This window comes from Danio rerio, chromosome 11 (assembly GCF_052040795.2).
Source record: "Danio rerio strain M-AB ecotype USA chromosome 11, GRCz13ab, whole genome shotgun sequence".
NCBI lineage: Eukaryota > Metazoa > Chordata > Actinopteri > Cypriniformes > Danionidae > Danio > Danio rerio.
This window is the reverse complement of record NC_141031.1, coordinates 8,797,929-8,812,130: the sequence shown is the minus strand read 5'-3', so window position 1 is coordinate 8,812,130 and position 14,202 is coordinate 8,797,929. Positions and strand designations below refer to the sequence as shown.

Here is a 14,202-nt window from a genome sequence, read left to right as displayed (position 1 = left end):
GTACGCACATCCTCTTTGTAGTAAACAAACATGTATGATATCGCGGCCATAAATATGTCATTAAATTAAGACAGAAATGGCATTTTGGGGTGAATTACACCTTATAAATACAGTATGTGACACTTTCAACACCATTTGGAGGTGTCCATGTTGCTAAGCAATGAATATAAAACATGAAGATTGTGCGACCTCCTTTACAAATATAACTGTCTGAATCATAGAAAAGCTGAATTAAGATCATGTGTAGGGTCGAATCGAGATTGTGATATATATATTTTTTAATTAATTAATTGTGCAGCCCTAAAGTAAAGTCCTTTTAATTGCAATCCAAAACCTACATTAAAACTAAAACCTGAAATAAACATTTAAAAATGCAACTTTAATAGAAAACAAAAGCTCAAATACTTGAAATAATACTCAAGTATTTGAATACTTGAATAAATGAAACATTTATTAATTTACAGGGCTCAACAATAAGGACTGCCCGACCAGCATGAGAGATGTTCGGGACAGTAGAGAGAATCGTTACTGGCCTGATCAGGCCAGTGCTGCCTTGTCATCAAATTTTAATTTGCCTCCTGCTATGTCAATTGTGTGCAAATACAGTCTCAGAACCGAGAAACAATTTGTGCTTTTAAGTCTCAGAATGCTATGTTTTCTGTAAAGTCGTAAACCCCCTATTGCTTTTTGGTTCCTTATATCTGATTGGTTGTTGTGAACACGTTATTTTTTTCCACAACCTAGTAAAAACCAGAACAGTGAAGAGACGACAACATCAAATGATGAGGCTAAAAGAAAACGTCTGTTTCCAACAATGTGGAAAAAGATATTTACATGGGTACAACACAACGAAAAAAATGAAGTGATGTTTTGCATAGTTTTCCATCACTTTTTGTTTAGCAATAAAATACCTGCACATTTTCCATACTGCTGTATTTTACTGCTAAATATTTTAACATTTTAAAAATATTTAAATTCTAGATTCAAAGACATTATTTTTGACACATTATTTAAAATATGTGGCTAAAAAAATAGCTATTTTTTATTTATTTTGGTGGGGCCAGTGAAAATTTTGGCAGGGCCAGTAAAAATCTGAACTGCTGGTTTAGTCGGGCCAGTAGAAAATGTCCTTAGCGTTGAACCCTGATTTATAAAATTGCATCAGAGATCTGAGGTGTTCTGGCGCATTTGGTCCTCCCTCTGGCATTCTATTGAGGGTACTCAGTGACTGTGTCTTTCTAAATTTGGTTTTATAATAACCTTTTATTTCTGTATTTGATTTCAAGTTTTTGTATGCACTTGAAACTGAACAAAGATTGCTGTACTTGTTATCACGAGATATCAGAGATACTGAACATACCACTGTTGTTCTGTTGAAATTTTAAAAATTGTTACGAAACGTTTTATAATTGTTATAAATTATATACCGCCATTGTAATAAAATTAAAAATATATATATTTTTTGTGATCTGCTAATGGTTACTTCTAACAGCACATAACTGACAATAATGACCAATGAATCGGACAAACAGGAGTCAAAACATTTATCAAACTAATACATTAATACAATAAACATTTTAATACTTGTTTGTCTCTTTTTGTTAATTCAGTGAGTAATCCACAAGCAAGTTTAATATTTTCCCAAATGTCAGCACTTTTGCAAATGTGCAGATTTTATCAGGAAGCAATAAGCTAATTTTACATTTACCAGAAACTGATTTAATAATTTATCCAACTAAGATATCAAACAAATATACAACTGAGCTGCTGCATATCACCACACACAACAGTGTTTCATCGATGAATGAATCTGTGTCTCATTGAACCAACAAAGTCAATAATTAATAGACACATAAAGAGACACTTGCTTTGTTCCTGACTGAATCAGCAGTTTGAACCAATCAATTCTAATCTTCAAAAGAATGAATAAAAAAAATTAAAAGTTTTTTTTTTATGCCATCTTTGTCAGTGTTTACAAGGTTAGGAAGGGGTGGGGTTTCACAAAGATTTAGAAAACTAAAGTAAATATAAAGAGTCAAATATCATCCCCATAATGGAAAGACTAATTCCTGCATGTTAAACTGTGCCCCTTGAATTATTTAATAAATAAACGTAAGGAAAAAGCCAAGAAAGCATTATGTCATTGATGCTTTTAAAGACTGAGCAGAAATGACCATTAGATGAAGCCAAAATGAATCAAAGTGTAAACAGTAGAAACAAGCCTGCCATATCAGGTCAAATTGATCAGACCACACACACACACACGCACGCACACATCCATACATACATACATACATATATATATATATATATATATATATATATATATATATATATATATATATATATATATATATATATATATATATATATATATATATATATATATATATATATATATATATTATCTCTGCCATGATGACAGTAAATAATATTTGACTAGATATTTTTTAAAGACATTTCTATACAGCTTAAAGTGACATTTAAAGGCTTTACTAGATTAATCAGGTTAACTAGGCAGGTTAGGTTAATTGGGCAAACTATTGTATAAGGATGGTTTGTTCTGTAGACTATCGACAAAAAGGTTCGCTTGAAGGGGCTAATTATTTTGTCCATAAAATGGTGTTTAAAAACTTAATAACTGCTTTTATTCTAGCCAAAATAAAACAAATAATACTTTCTCCTGAAGAAAAAATATTATCAGAGATACTGTGAAAATTTCCTTGCTCTGTATAAAAAGAAAAAAAAATCAAAGGGGGCTAATAATTCTGACTTATTTCAAATAAAAAATTATGTATATATATATATATATATATATATATAGATAGATAGATAGATAGATAGATAGATAGATAGATAGATAGATAGATAGATAGATAGATAGATAGATAGATAGATAGATAGATAGATAGATAGATAGATCGACTAACTGCTTTCTTTTGTATAATACCGTTGTCATTATCCTGTTACAAATGACATTTTGTTTTGAGTTGTTTCTACTATATATATATATATATATATATATGAATAGCCATCAGAGATAATCTACATTATTAAATTAAAGTTATGTACTTGACAATGCTCCTCAGACCAAAACAAATAGTCGCAGAAAATAACAAGAGGGCTTTTTTTGGCTTACCATGTGATCTGGTCTTGCTCCAATTTGAACCCTTAGGAGCGAAGGAGTCTCTACAGCCTGGACCTAAAAGAAAAACACAAGACTGTTAATTAAAAAGGTCGAAAAATTATTTTTGAATTATAAACGTAAAAAAAGTTTCACTTTGATAAACAAGCACCTGTATTTGTAAATGCAAAACACGAGACAGTGGTTTAATTTCAAGTGAACATCATATTGTTTAGTTAAGGTATTGTAATGGGTTTTCAAACTAAAACTAGAAAGAGCTCAGATATTTCTCTTTCTTCTGGTGCATCAACAAGAGCGCAGTCAAAAAGGAAAAGCACAAAGCTACTCATTAGGCAGAGAGCACACTACAAGACTGAAGGCTCACATTGAGAAGTCTTAGATGTCTGTGGCAAACAAAAATGTGTCCGTATGCTGGAAGAGCATCGCTAATGGTCACATACTGAAATTTGTCTTCAATCTGGGGGTTGTTTGAAAAGTAAAGGCAATGCAAATCAGCAAAAAACAACCTCTAGTCTTAATTCTATACCATTTGTCAGTGTGCCGTTTCATTTCTGGACTGTGATTTCAGCCAAACAACCATAAATCTGACAAAACCTACAATTAGCTGTGTAAAATGCACAAAGCCCCATTTCTACATTCAATTAAAGTATTCAAGAAATCTAAATTGATCCTGGTTACTTTGTTTAGCAGTGAAATAAACACCCCAAAATTAGACATGTGCTGATAAAACCTTTGAAAATCGATTCAAATAAATGACAATTAAAAATGCTTAAGATGCCAGAGAAATAGCGATACAATTGGAATAGACATCTATCTGAATGTATTGTATGTGATATTTTCAGTTCATCTTGCCTCTTGTAGATCTAAATTAAAGTAGTTTTGATAAGTGCAGCATAGTTTGTTTACAGCACTAAGCAAGGAAAAACTATATCAACATTGTTCATAAGCACCACCTGCTGGCAGTGTGTGAATTTCGTTCAGCTCATCTGCTGTTTTCTTCAGGGGTTTTATGAAGTAGGCCAATAATTTCACAAGTCAGACCATCATGTTTTTGTCAAATTTTAAAAATGAACGATCTAATTTAAATTAAAAACTGCTCATGCTGCACTTTCGTTTTGATCCTGAATTAAATGTCTCTAATTTTAGATAGAAGGATCACATATAAAGAAATGTGTTAATTGTGTGTAAATTCTTTAATGTAGGGTTTGTTTTTGTTTAATTGAGTCCTGTTATATTTCAAGATTTATACATTTAACAATAGCCCAAAAAAAGTGTAATTTACTGTACAATATAATTTTGCTAAAAAAAAATTTGTGACATAATTAAATCGTGAAAACCGCGAATTGAACTGAGTTGAGTGAATCATTACATCCCAACCCACCATTTATTCAATATTTCATTTCAATTTCAGTTATGTCACAGGTAAAGCTAGTAGAAACTTCCTGTTTACAGGGCTTGCCTTAATGCCTTATAATTAGTTCCACGATTCATAAAGTCCTAGATCTGCATTTTAGCTAAATTATTTATTTCGCTACAAAGAAAAAGTATAGATATCATGATAAGATGAAATTATATATTGACAGTGCTGCTATACACAATTAAAATATTCATTCATTCATTTATTAATTTTTCTTGTCGGCTTAGTCCCTTTATTAATCTGGGGTCGCCACAGCGGAATGAACCGCCAACTTATCCAGCAAGTTTTTTTTACGCAGCGGATGCCCATCCAGCCGCAATCTATCTCTGGGAAACATCCACACACACATTCACACACACACTCATACACTATGGACAATTTAGCCAACCCAATTCACCTGTACCACATGTCTTTGGACTGTGGGGGAAACTGGAGCACCGGAAACCCACGCGAAGACAGGGAGAACATACAAACTGCACACAGAAACGCCAGCTGAGTCGAGGTTCGACCCAGCGACCTTCTTGCTGTGATGCGACAGCACTACCTACTGCGCCACTGCCTCGCCTTATTGACATACAGAAATGTAATAATCAAATGTAAAAAAAAACAAACCTACTGCGCCACTGCCTCGCCCCAATTAAAATATTCACTTTTAAAACTTCTGTAAATGTGAAAAGGTACACTGGCATTACTGGAATCAAACATTGAACTCCATGGCAAACTCAACTAGGCTTGGGCCGGTATAAGATTCTGACGGTATGATAACCTTCGATAAAAATATCACTGTTTCACTGTGTCATATTGTGCTCACTGCTCTAAAATATATTCTTTTTAAATATCTGGGTAAAAAACAAACACGTTTTTCCTTTGAAAACATTATATTCTATTTTTGAAAGATAAACATGTAAACAGCAGCAGTAAACATGTCAGGCTGAATAATTCAAACGACTCATTGACTTCTGCTCTCTTCATTAGTTTCAAAAACACAGATTTCTATAAACTTTACTCAGCATCTTCGGATATTTTTCTCTGCCAGAGATACTGTTGTCCTAAAAAACTAAACAAAATATAAATAAAAAGTTGCACACATACTTCAGGAACGGTATTACAGAAAATTTGGTCAGTATTAAAACCTTGACTTTTACAAACCACGGTATACCTTGAAAACGGTTATTGTCCCATGCCCAAACTCAACTTTTGTCTTTAAAAACTGTTGTGAATGCAATTTTATTAGTCAGCCTCAACCATGCAGAGGCTATTTGCAATAAAAATAGCCAAATGTCAGGGAAGAAAATGGCTAAAACATTTTCATTAGTTGACTTTTTAACTAGAACTACTTATGTAAGCGGCAGTAAAAAAAAAAAAAAAAAAATAGAAAGGAAGGAAAAACATGACTGGATTTGATATTAGGAGAGGCTTTCTAGTGCTAAAAAGAAGGCCTGAAAAGTGATACTAAAGCAATGCATCCATTCTTTCTGGACACATGATTAACAGATATGATCCATTTTACTCAAACCAAGACATTATATGGCAAATGTCTTAAAGGTCTGTGTATCTGCCTATAATTGGTTTTCTCTTAGCTGTTTTCATAATGGAAAAACAATATTGTTAATGCACAATTTAAACCTTATTACAGTGCTGTCACCTCACAGCAAGAAGGTCGATGGTTTGAGCCTCGGCTGGGTCAGTTGGCATTTCTCTGTGGAGTTTGCATGTTCTCCCTGCTTTCGCATGGGTTTCCTCCGGATGCTTCGGTTTTCCCCACAGTCCAAAGACATGCGGTACAGGTGAATTGAGTAGGCTAAATTGTCCATAGTTTACAAGTGTGAATGAGTGTGTATGGATGTTTTCCAGAGATGGGTTGCAACTGGAAGGGCATCCGCTGCGTAAAAACATATGCTGGATAAGTTGGCGGTTCATTCCGCTGTGGCGACCCCAGATTAATAAATGGACCAAGCCGAAAAGAAAATGAATGAAAGAATGAACCTTCTCACATTTCCTTTATAAAAAAAATTGCTTTTTGAAATATGTATTTTTGTTTTCGTCACATTTTGTGACAAGCGAAATTAAAATGTGATAACCAAAATAAAAAGGCAGCTTTAAAATCTGTTCTCTGTGTGGGCAGGAATTATAAACGCCCCCTCTCTGCCGATTGGTAGTCCAACCATCAAACTGTGCCATCATCAGCAGTTTATTCGTTTTTCCATTTTGAAAACAAAAAACAGAAAAACAATTAATAGACTGGTACATAGACCCCTGAAGACAGTTGTTTGTTATCTTTGCATTCATTCACTAAAGAGCCCAAGACGAGTTCCTCACTGAAGCTAAGCAGGGCTGAGCCTGATCAGTACCAGGATGAGAGACCACATGGGAAAACTAGGTTGCTGTTGGAAGTGGTGTTAGTGAGACCAGCAGGGGGCGCTCAACCTGCGGTCTGTGCGAGTCCTGATGCCCCAGTAATGTGAAGGGGACAGTATTCTGTCAGTGAGAATTTAGATTTTTAAATGAGATGCTAAACAGGTCCTGACTCTCTGTGGTCATTAAAATCCTATGGCACTTATTATAAAGAGTAGGGGTGTAACTCCAGTGTCCAGGCCAAATTCCCTCCATCGGCCCTTACCCATCATGGCCTCCCAATCATCCCCATCCATTGAATTGGCTCGATCACTCTCTCCCCATTTACCCTATAGCTGGTGTATGGTGAGTGCACTGGCACCGTTGTCCTGTGGCTGCTGTAGCATGCAGACTGGTCGTGGTGTAGAGAGACCCCTCCCCCCCCGTGTTAGTGAAGCTCTTAGGGTGTAAAATAAATGCGCTATATAAATACACATTACTTACTAGACCTTGTAAACTCCCAAAGTGTGTCTTTCTGTGTTAAAGGTCAAAGAAGACGCTAGTAATGCAATTTTGTAGTTGTTTTGATTTTTTTTTCTTCCTATATTAGTGATCACTACTACTCCTTAATCTACATGTATAATCAGGGCCGGAGTGGGACTGCTTTTTAGATCTGGAGTATCAAGCCTTAGACCGGCCTACCTCAGTCGACGACTGACTATATTAAAATAAAGTTATTTCCAACTCAGTTTCTAATGACACTAACACATCTTTTTCAAGGACACAGCTGCTTTAGAACTTTAAATGTTTTTTCATAAATATGAGAACATTAATTCTTTATAGATATCCAGTCCTTTGTAATGGTCGTCACACACAAAAAAAAATATATATATATATATATGTACCCCTGCATAAGTAACCGAAACAGTATTATATGTCTTAACACTAAAAATGAAAAGAAAAAAAATTATGCGGGGGAGATTCGAACTCAGATCGGCGGTGTCATAACGCAATCTGCTAACCACTAGACCTAGATGGCACTGTTAAGGTTATGAGTCCGAGATAAAGAATAAGTATTGCACTGTCATCTGCTGCTATTGATGTCTACTCTTTTTCTCCCCTTTTTAAATTTCTGATCAAGTTATGTCAGATTATTAATGTAGTGAATCATCTGATTTTCATTGAGCAGGTGTAATATTCATTAATATTAATTAATATTCACTAAGGTGCCGCTGTTTGGGGTGGATTGATAGTTACATCCTCATTAACCTGCGGGCTGCATTTTGCTTACGGGGCTGCGAGAAAATAAATAAAAAGAGCAGGGCTGCGGCAAAATAATGAATAAAAATAAGTGTGGCTATGGTCAATTAAATAAATAAATGAAAAAAGTGCAACTGCTGAGAGTGCAAGCAGCTAGGGACACCGGCCTTCGCGGCCAAAAAACGGACCAGCCCACCGGGAATTCTCCCAGTTCTCCCGATTAGCCAATCCGGGCCTGTGTATAATATGATAACTACTTGGACTATCATAATGTAGTGAACTGTACATCAACAGTTTTTTTTTAATGGAACTTTTTCGCGTTGGGTAGAGTTGTGCCTATTTTGGTTAAGGCCATGTTTTTCAAATCAATACCTTTTGGCAGAAAATGCTTACTTCACCTTTCATTGAAAGAAATAAGATCGACACTGGAACATCAAGCCAAAATAACTGCATATTACAGCCAATTGTAGCAATGCTTGTGCACGAAAGGAAAAGATTACAAAACAAACTCAAAAGTAGTTTTACAGAGTATGACCTTGAGATTTTGTAAGACTCTTCGAAAGAACTTTTTAGCTCCACATGAATGACGGAAGCAATTACATTTTTGATAGATTTTTTTATTCTTTTTTTCAGAACTCTTGTATTAGTGACTTGACAGGTCTGTAACCCAAATGTATTTCTTTGTAAAAACTGCTCCACGTTTGCACATTTTTGAGCAATTCTGCTGTCAAACATACTGCTTGCATTCTTATTCAGTCTCAGCAGAGAATTGAAAATAGAAAACCGCCTCTGGAAAAACTTAATCATTCAAATCCATTCCAAAAAAAAAAATACAATAATACTGTTAAACATGTACAGATCTCCAAGAGGACTATAAACTGTCTTTACCCACTGGGTGGTTTCTCAAATTAAACATTGTGAAACCTAAATTTTAACCACATTTTTCCTAAGAGGAACACAAGTGTCTTGGCAACGTTAGACAAAGTGTTCTCTCTCATCCTCACCCAGTGGGATCTGGATTGATGAGAAACACATCTGAAAGGATTCCTCCATCAAAGTCTGTTCCTGCTGCCCATTTACAGAGGTTTGGTCGATGCATATGACAGTGTCTCGGCTTACTTTCGGGCTAGACTATCATTACAGCATATTTTTCTCGCACAGCAGCATTTCACCATGGAGATGCCCTTTCCTGAACCTTGACTCTCACCCTTTTAGCGGTCTAGAGTTGAGTCTGGTGAGAGAATGAGAGAAAGAGTTTAATTGGGTCATCTGAGACCGGCAGAAGAGACGTGCGGGACTGATGAAGGTCAACGGAGGCAAAACACGATAAGGTTGCACGCGCTAAAAACTGCTTGTCAGAGGGAAAAAGAGTGGAGGAGGCACAACGGTCGAGAGGCCGGACAGAAGCCAACAAAAGGCCACAAAAGAGAGCTGAGGACATAATTATTGCAACTAATTGGACACAACGTGTGAAATTATATATCAGAGCGCTCTTGCTGCAACACAAATGACACCTTGCAGGTTTGGCTTGTATGTAAGAGTGAGGGGAAAAAAATAATCACAGCCTCAAAATGCTTTTATATGCATATGAAATATAATTATTTACACATACATGCACAATGAATAAAGCCCCTTTCCACTTACCATGTGATAATATTTCAAGTGATCAAATCTCAACTGGTAAGCAGGGATGCATTAATGTTTATACCTGGCATTAACATACACTTTGGATTTTGTTAAAGAGCCATGAACCCCCAAAGTTTTTCTACTTGTTTGAATTATGGTTGGCAACAAAATGTGACGTCTCTCTGAACACTGTAAAAGATTTTTTTTAAAAAGAGTCTTCGAAGCTAATTTATGCATATTAATGCAGTTGCACCTCATTCAAAATACAGCACGCTGATTGGTTCAAGTGTTTGTCATGCATTAATGCTGAAAACTAGTCCTAGCGCAGGGTGCAAAAGCATTAAGGGCCACTTTTACCAGGTTAACGACATAAAATATCAGATTTGCGATGGTCTAACAGGGTTAAGCTTATTCTCTTAATGAGTTATGGGTGTGTTTTAAGAAGAAAAAAAACAATCAGAGTCTCATCTCCCATTCCCTTTAAGAGACATTTGCGTTGCTCCATGGTGCAATTGCTATTTACATTGCGGACTTTGTAATTGGAAAAACTAAAAGCTTCACTAGCGAGAAAACCAGTACACAGATTATCTGCACTAGAGAATGAGAGAATGACCCTTCTCATTCTTTACTTTCACTTTCACTCTCTTTCCTGGATAGAGAAATATGTTTTACGCACAGACATCCATTAGCACACATAATTAAATTCAAAACTGTTTCTAAATTCAGTTTTAATTTCCAGCAAACTAATAAATGAACAATAATAATGAAGTGTGCTCAAAAATCTGAGTTATTTCCAAATACACATGCTGTGCCCCATATGGTCCAAAACCTGACAGGTGGACAAGCTTGTTTTTAATAAAAACAAATATAAATATGCATATAATAAATAATACTACTACTAATAATAACATTATACAAAAGCAAATTGTCATGAATAAACTGAAAAAGCCCCCTGAGCTGAAGAAGGCATGAAAGCAGTGTTTTTTATATTTATGTAGATTATGTAGATTTTATTCCTTTAATTATTTTTCATTTGTTAAGATATTTGTGTATTGCTGTACATCCTGTGTGTATTAAAGGGCACATAGTATTAATATTATGGTTCTTCTGAGTGTGCCAGTTTAGGTTCAGTTTAACACACAGTTCAGATGTTTTTATTATAATGTGTTCAAAAGTGTCATGTTGGGGGCGTGTACACAGTTTGCTGTTTTAGGGGTGTGTTGCTTCACATGAAAATTAGTTTCGGCTTCCCGCCCAACGTAACAAGGGGGCGGAGCCAAAAGCTCCCACGCTCTGTGTTTGCAACAGGCTGACAGACAGAGAACGAGAAGCTAAGCTAAGATCAGCATTCAGCCGTACATGTATGACTTGGACACAGACCAACCAGAGAGTACAAAATCATTTGTGTCTTTGTATAGTTTGTATAGTCTCGGTGTACAAGTGCCGAGCTTGTACACCGAGACTGATAACCACACACACTGAATTAACTATGACTGAGGCACCGAATGTGCCGCGACACCAAACACTCATAAAGTGTCCCGAATCGTTGTGCCACGCATTCCAAAACTCCAAACATAGGCCTCCACCAGGGCAAACACAACGGCGCCGCGGCCGCCAACCCAAAGCTCCGCAGCGTGCACCCCGACAGAAACCAACACCCAGAACTCCGAAATGCACTGCGCTGCGCCACCCAAAAGTTACAAGCAATAATTCCGATTAGAGCGATAATGTGAAGAATATTGATCTTGTGTTGAGCCCAATGAGCCTTTCATCTAAAAATAGAGCAAGGGTGTTCCTTTAGTGATACTGCTTTGACTCACACGCTGAAAATGGCGGATGTGAAACAAGAAACTGAGGATATGATCGTGACGCGAGGCTGTCAAATCAATATTAGTGGGCGGGGGTCCGCTCTCCTACGTAAAGTTGCGGTCGATCTGAAAACCACTGCAATTGGTCTACCATTTTTATGTTGTTACATTGAAAAAAAAGGACTGTGTGTGTTTATATCACCCCAATATGACAGTCTATAGACTATATATATACACACATGTCTGTCCAAACAGCTTGAAAAGTAGATTTTTCACCATAGGTGCCCTTTAAGCAATGTTTAAGCGAGGCGCACAACTAACGCGCTCTGCGCTGGACTTTAGTCCTGCTCTCAGCTTGTCTATTTTGGAGTCTATTTTAGTTCCTCAATATCAACGTGCCAGCAATGCGCCTTAGCACACCTCCTTTTTTAGACCAGAATGCCTACGATAGCACATTTGAGCACAAATACATTTACTATTTAAACAGGGAGGAGCAAAACATCAAAATGACACTTACGTCAAGCTGAAACTAGCAAACAACAATTGCATCGCGCCTTGCTCCGGATGTATGATAGGGCCCCAAATCAGAAAACTGGACTGAAGTTGTTTCAGTTTACTAGAACATCTATATTAAGCTGATTTGTCACAATCTACATTGTAAAAGCACTACAGAAATAAAGATGAATTTAAAAATGTAAATATAATTTAAGTAAATGTCAAACATGTTTCTTTCAAGCTATTTTTCAAAACCTTTGCTGGTTGAGTAAAAAAATCTGCTAGACAGACCAGTGATTATTACCTTCAGAGAGAGAGAGAGAGAGAACATCAAGTTTTCAGCATATGCTATACCAGAACAAGATAAAAAATATAGTATAATACAAACTTAAAAACAAATTATTAAAATATTTTAGATAAGCATAGCTTATCATCTTTGCCCTTTTTTTGAGAAAAGGGCAGTTTAAAAAAAATATTTGCCAATAAATCATTAAGTTATTAATTTCTGTAAGATTGCATAGGAATAGGCATGGGTTAATAACCGTTTTCAAGGTATTGCACGGTTTAAAAAAGTCAAGGTTTTAAAATTGCCTAAATGTTCTGTTATACCGTTCCTACTGATTTTTTATTTACTTTCTTTTTGTTTTAATTAAGACAACAGTGTCTCCAGAGGAAAAGATATCCAAAGATTGTGTTTAAATTGTAAACAAATCTGCGTTTTTGAAACTAATGAAGACAGCAGAAGTCAATAATTCATTCAAATGAATTAGCCTGAGATGTTTATTGTAAATATGTTGCCTGCGTCCGAAATTGCCTACTACTCAGTAGGTACTGCATTTCAATTTGAATTTACAACTCGGCCGTTAAAAACATATGTTCTATAAAGCATAAATTTGAGTAGTATGAATAGAGCTTGGACGTACTAAGAATGCCATTTTGTCATCATCACATGACATACCCGTGTTAGTGCGTTGCTTCACTCCCATTCATGAATTGTCTCGCGGTACATCATGGGATAGCGTAGTTTCAATCTGAAGTGTGCACTTCAGAATCTCAGTGGAAGTAGTAGGTCATCCGTGTTCCTCTTGCATACTATTTTTCGAATTCTATGGACATACTACTCAGCTTACATGTTTTTAGCTTACTATATAGATGGAAGTATTCAATTTAGGATGCAGACATTGCGATAAAAGAAGTTTTGAAGACATTTAAAAATAATATATTTTAGAGCAGTAATCACAATACCGAAAAACCGTGCTATTTTTATCCAGGGAAACATTCGGTTAGAATTCTATTCTAAACCATGCCTACAATCCCTTGTTTTGGATTGTTCTCACATGTCCCATAATGATCATATCCTGTTTGCTGTTTAAAACATTCAACAACAAATGTGCATACTAGTGCAAATAATTATCAGTAAAAGATATCCAACTATTTTTCTATTACCTCTGAAATGAATCAATCGACGAAAGACCCTATTTACACCTGTATTACCCCTGTATGTATTACACCTGTAAAGTAATGAACCAGTAATATCAGAATTAAACAGAAAATATGCAACCCTAAAAAAACAGCATAAAGACCACAACATTTTTGAATCTATAATATTTTGCTTCTGAAAGTCTGGCTTAAATCATATTTCAGCTTACTGCTCAAAGTTTATTGACGTTATATCAACACTTGATTGGAAACATTGACACACCACAGGCTTGCAATGATTACGCACTGGAAAATACCAAAACTAAAGTTGATTCTCAATCAGATACCTTATTTACTGGAGAGCTGAGCCATTGGATTAGCCCGAGGAAGCTGCTGGATTTTGGAGAGAGATAAATCACATCGCATTTATGTGTAAGGAAGCCGGTCATAGAATATATCGCTTTAGTTCCACGCCATGTGTTGATTTTCATTGGGTGGAAGAAAGCAGGAGAAACACAGCTGTCCTGCATAGAGTTCTAGATGTAGGCACCATATTAGATGCTCCGATCACGAGTTTAACAATTTCTGATCACTTAAACCAAATTTTCAGATACCGATCCGAATCTATTTAAAGCCTTTTATTTATCATGTTGGACTAAATATTAAACTACATGTAAAATGTGTAATAAGTATTAAAA

The 14,202-nt window shown here is 35.8% G+C and overlaps 2 protein-coding genes across 28 annotated transcripts in view; one reads left to right on the top strand and one right to left on the bottom strand.

The window, feature by feature from the left end:
• Positions 1–14,202, top strand: part of si:ch211-51h4.2 — a 458,725-nt gene that overhangs the window by 358,430 nt on the left and 86,093 nt on the right. For 9 of the 25 annotated variants that reach the window (XR_015502333.1, XR_015502344.1, XR_015502335.1 and 6 more), the window contains one exon: positions 465–1,535. The exons of the other annotated variants lie outside the window; for them this stretch is intronic. The gene's annotated coding sequence lies outside the window, so the exon portion shown is untranslated. Of the gene's footprint in view, positions 1–464; positions 1,536–14,202 lie in introns of those variants that run through there. 25 annotated transcript variants of the gene reach the window in all.
• The window catches only part of tbl1xr1a (TBL1X/Y related 1a), a 123,877-nt gene that overhangs the window by 68,736 nt on the left and 40,939 nt on the right, over positions 1–14,202 (bottom strand). For all 3 annotated transcript variants that reach the window (XR_015501958.1, XM_087272392.1, NM_001020583.1), the window contains 1 exon segment: positions 3,140–3,202. The gene's annotated coding sequence lies outside the window, so the exon portion shown is untranslated.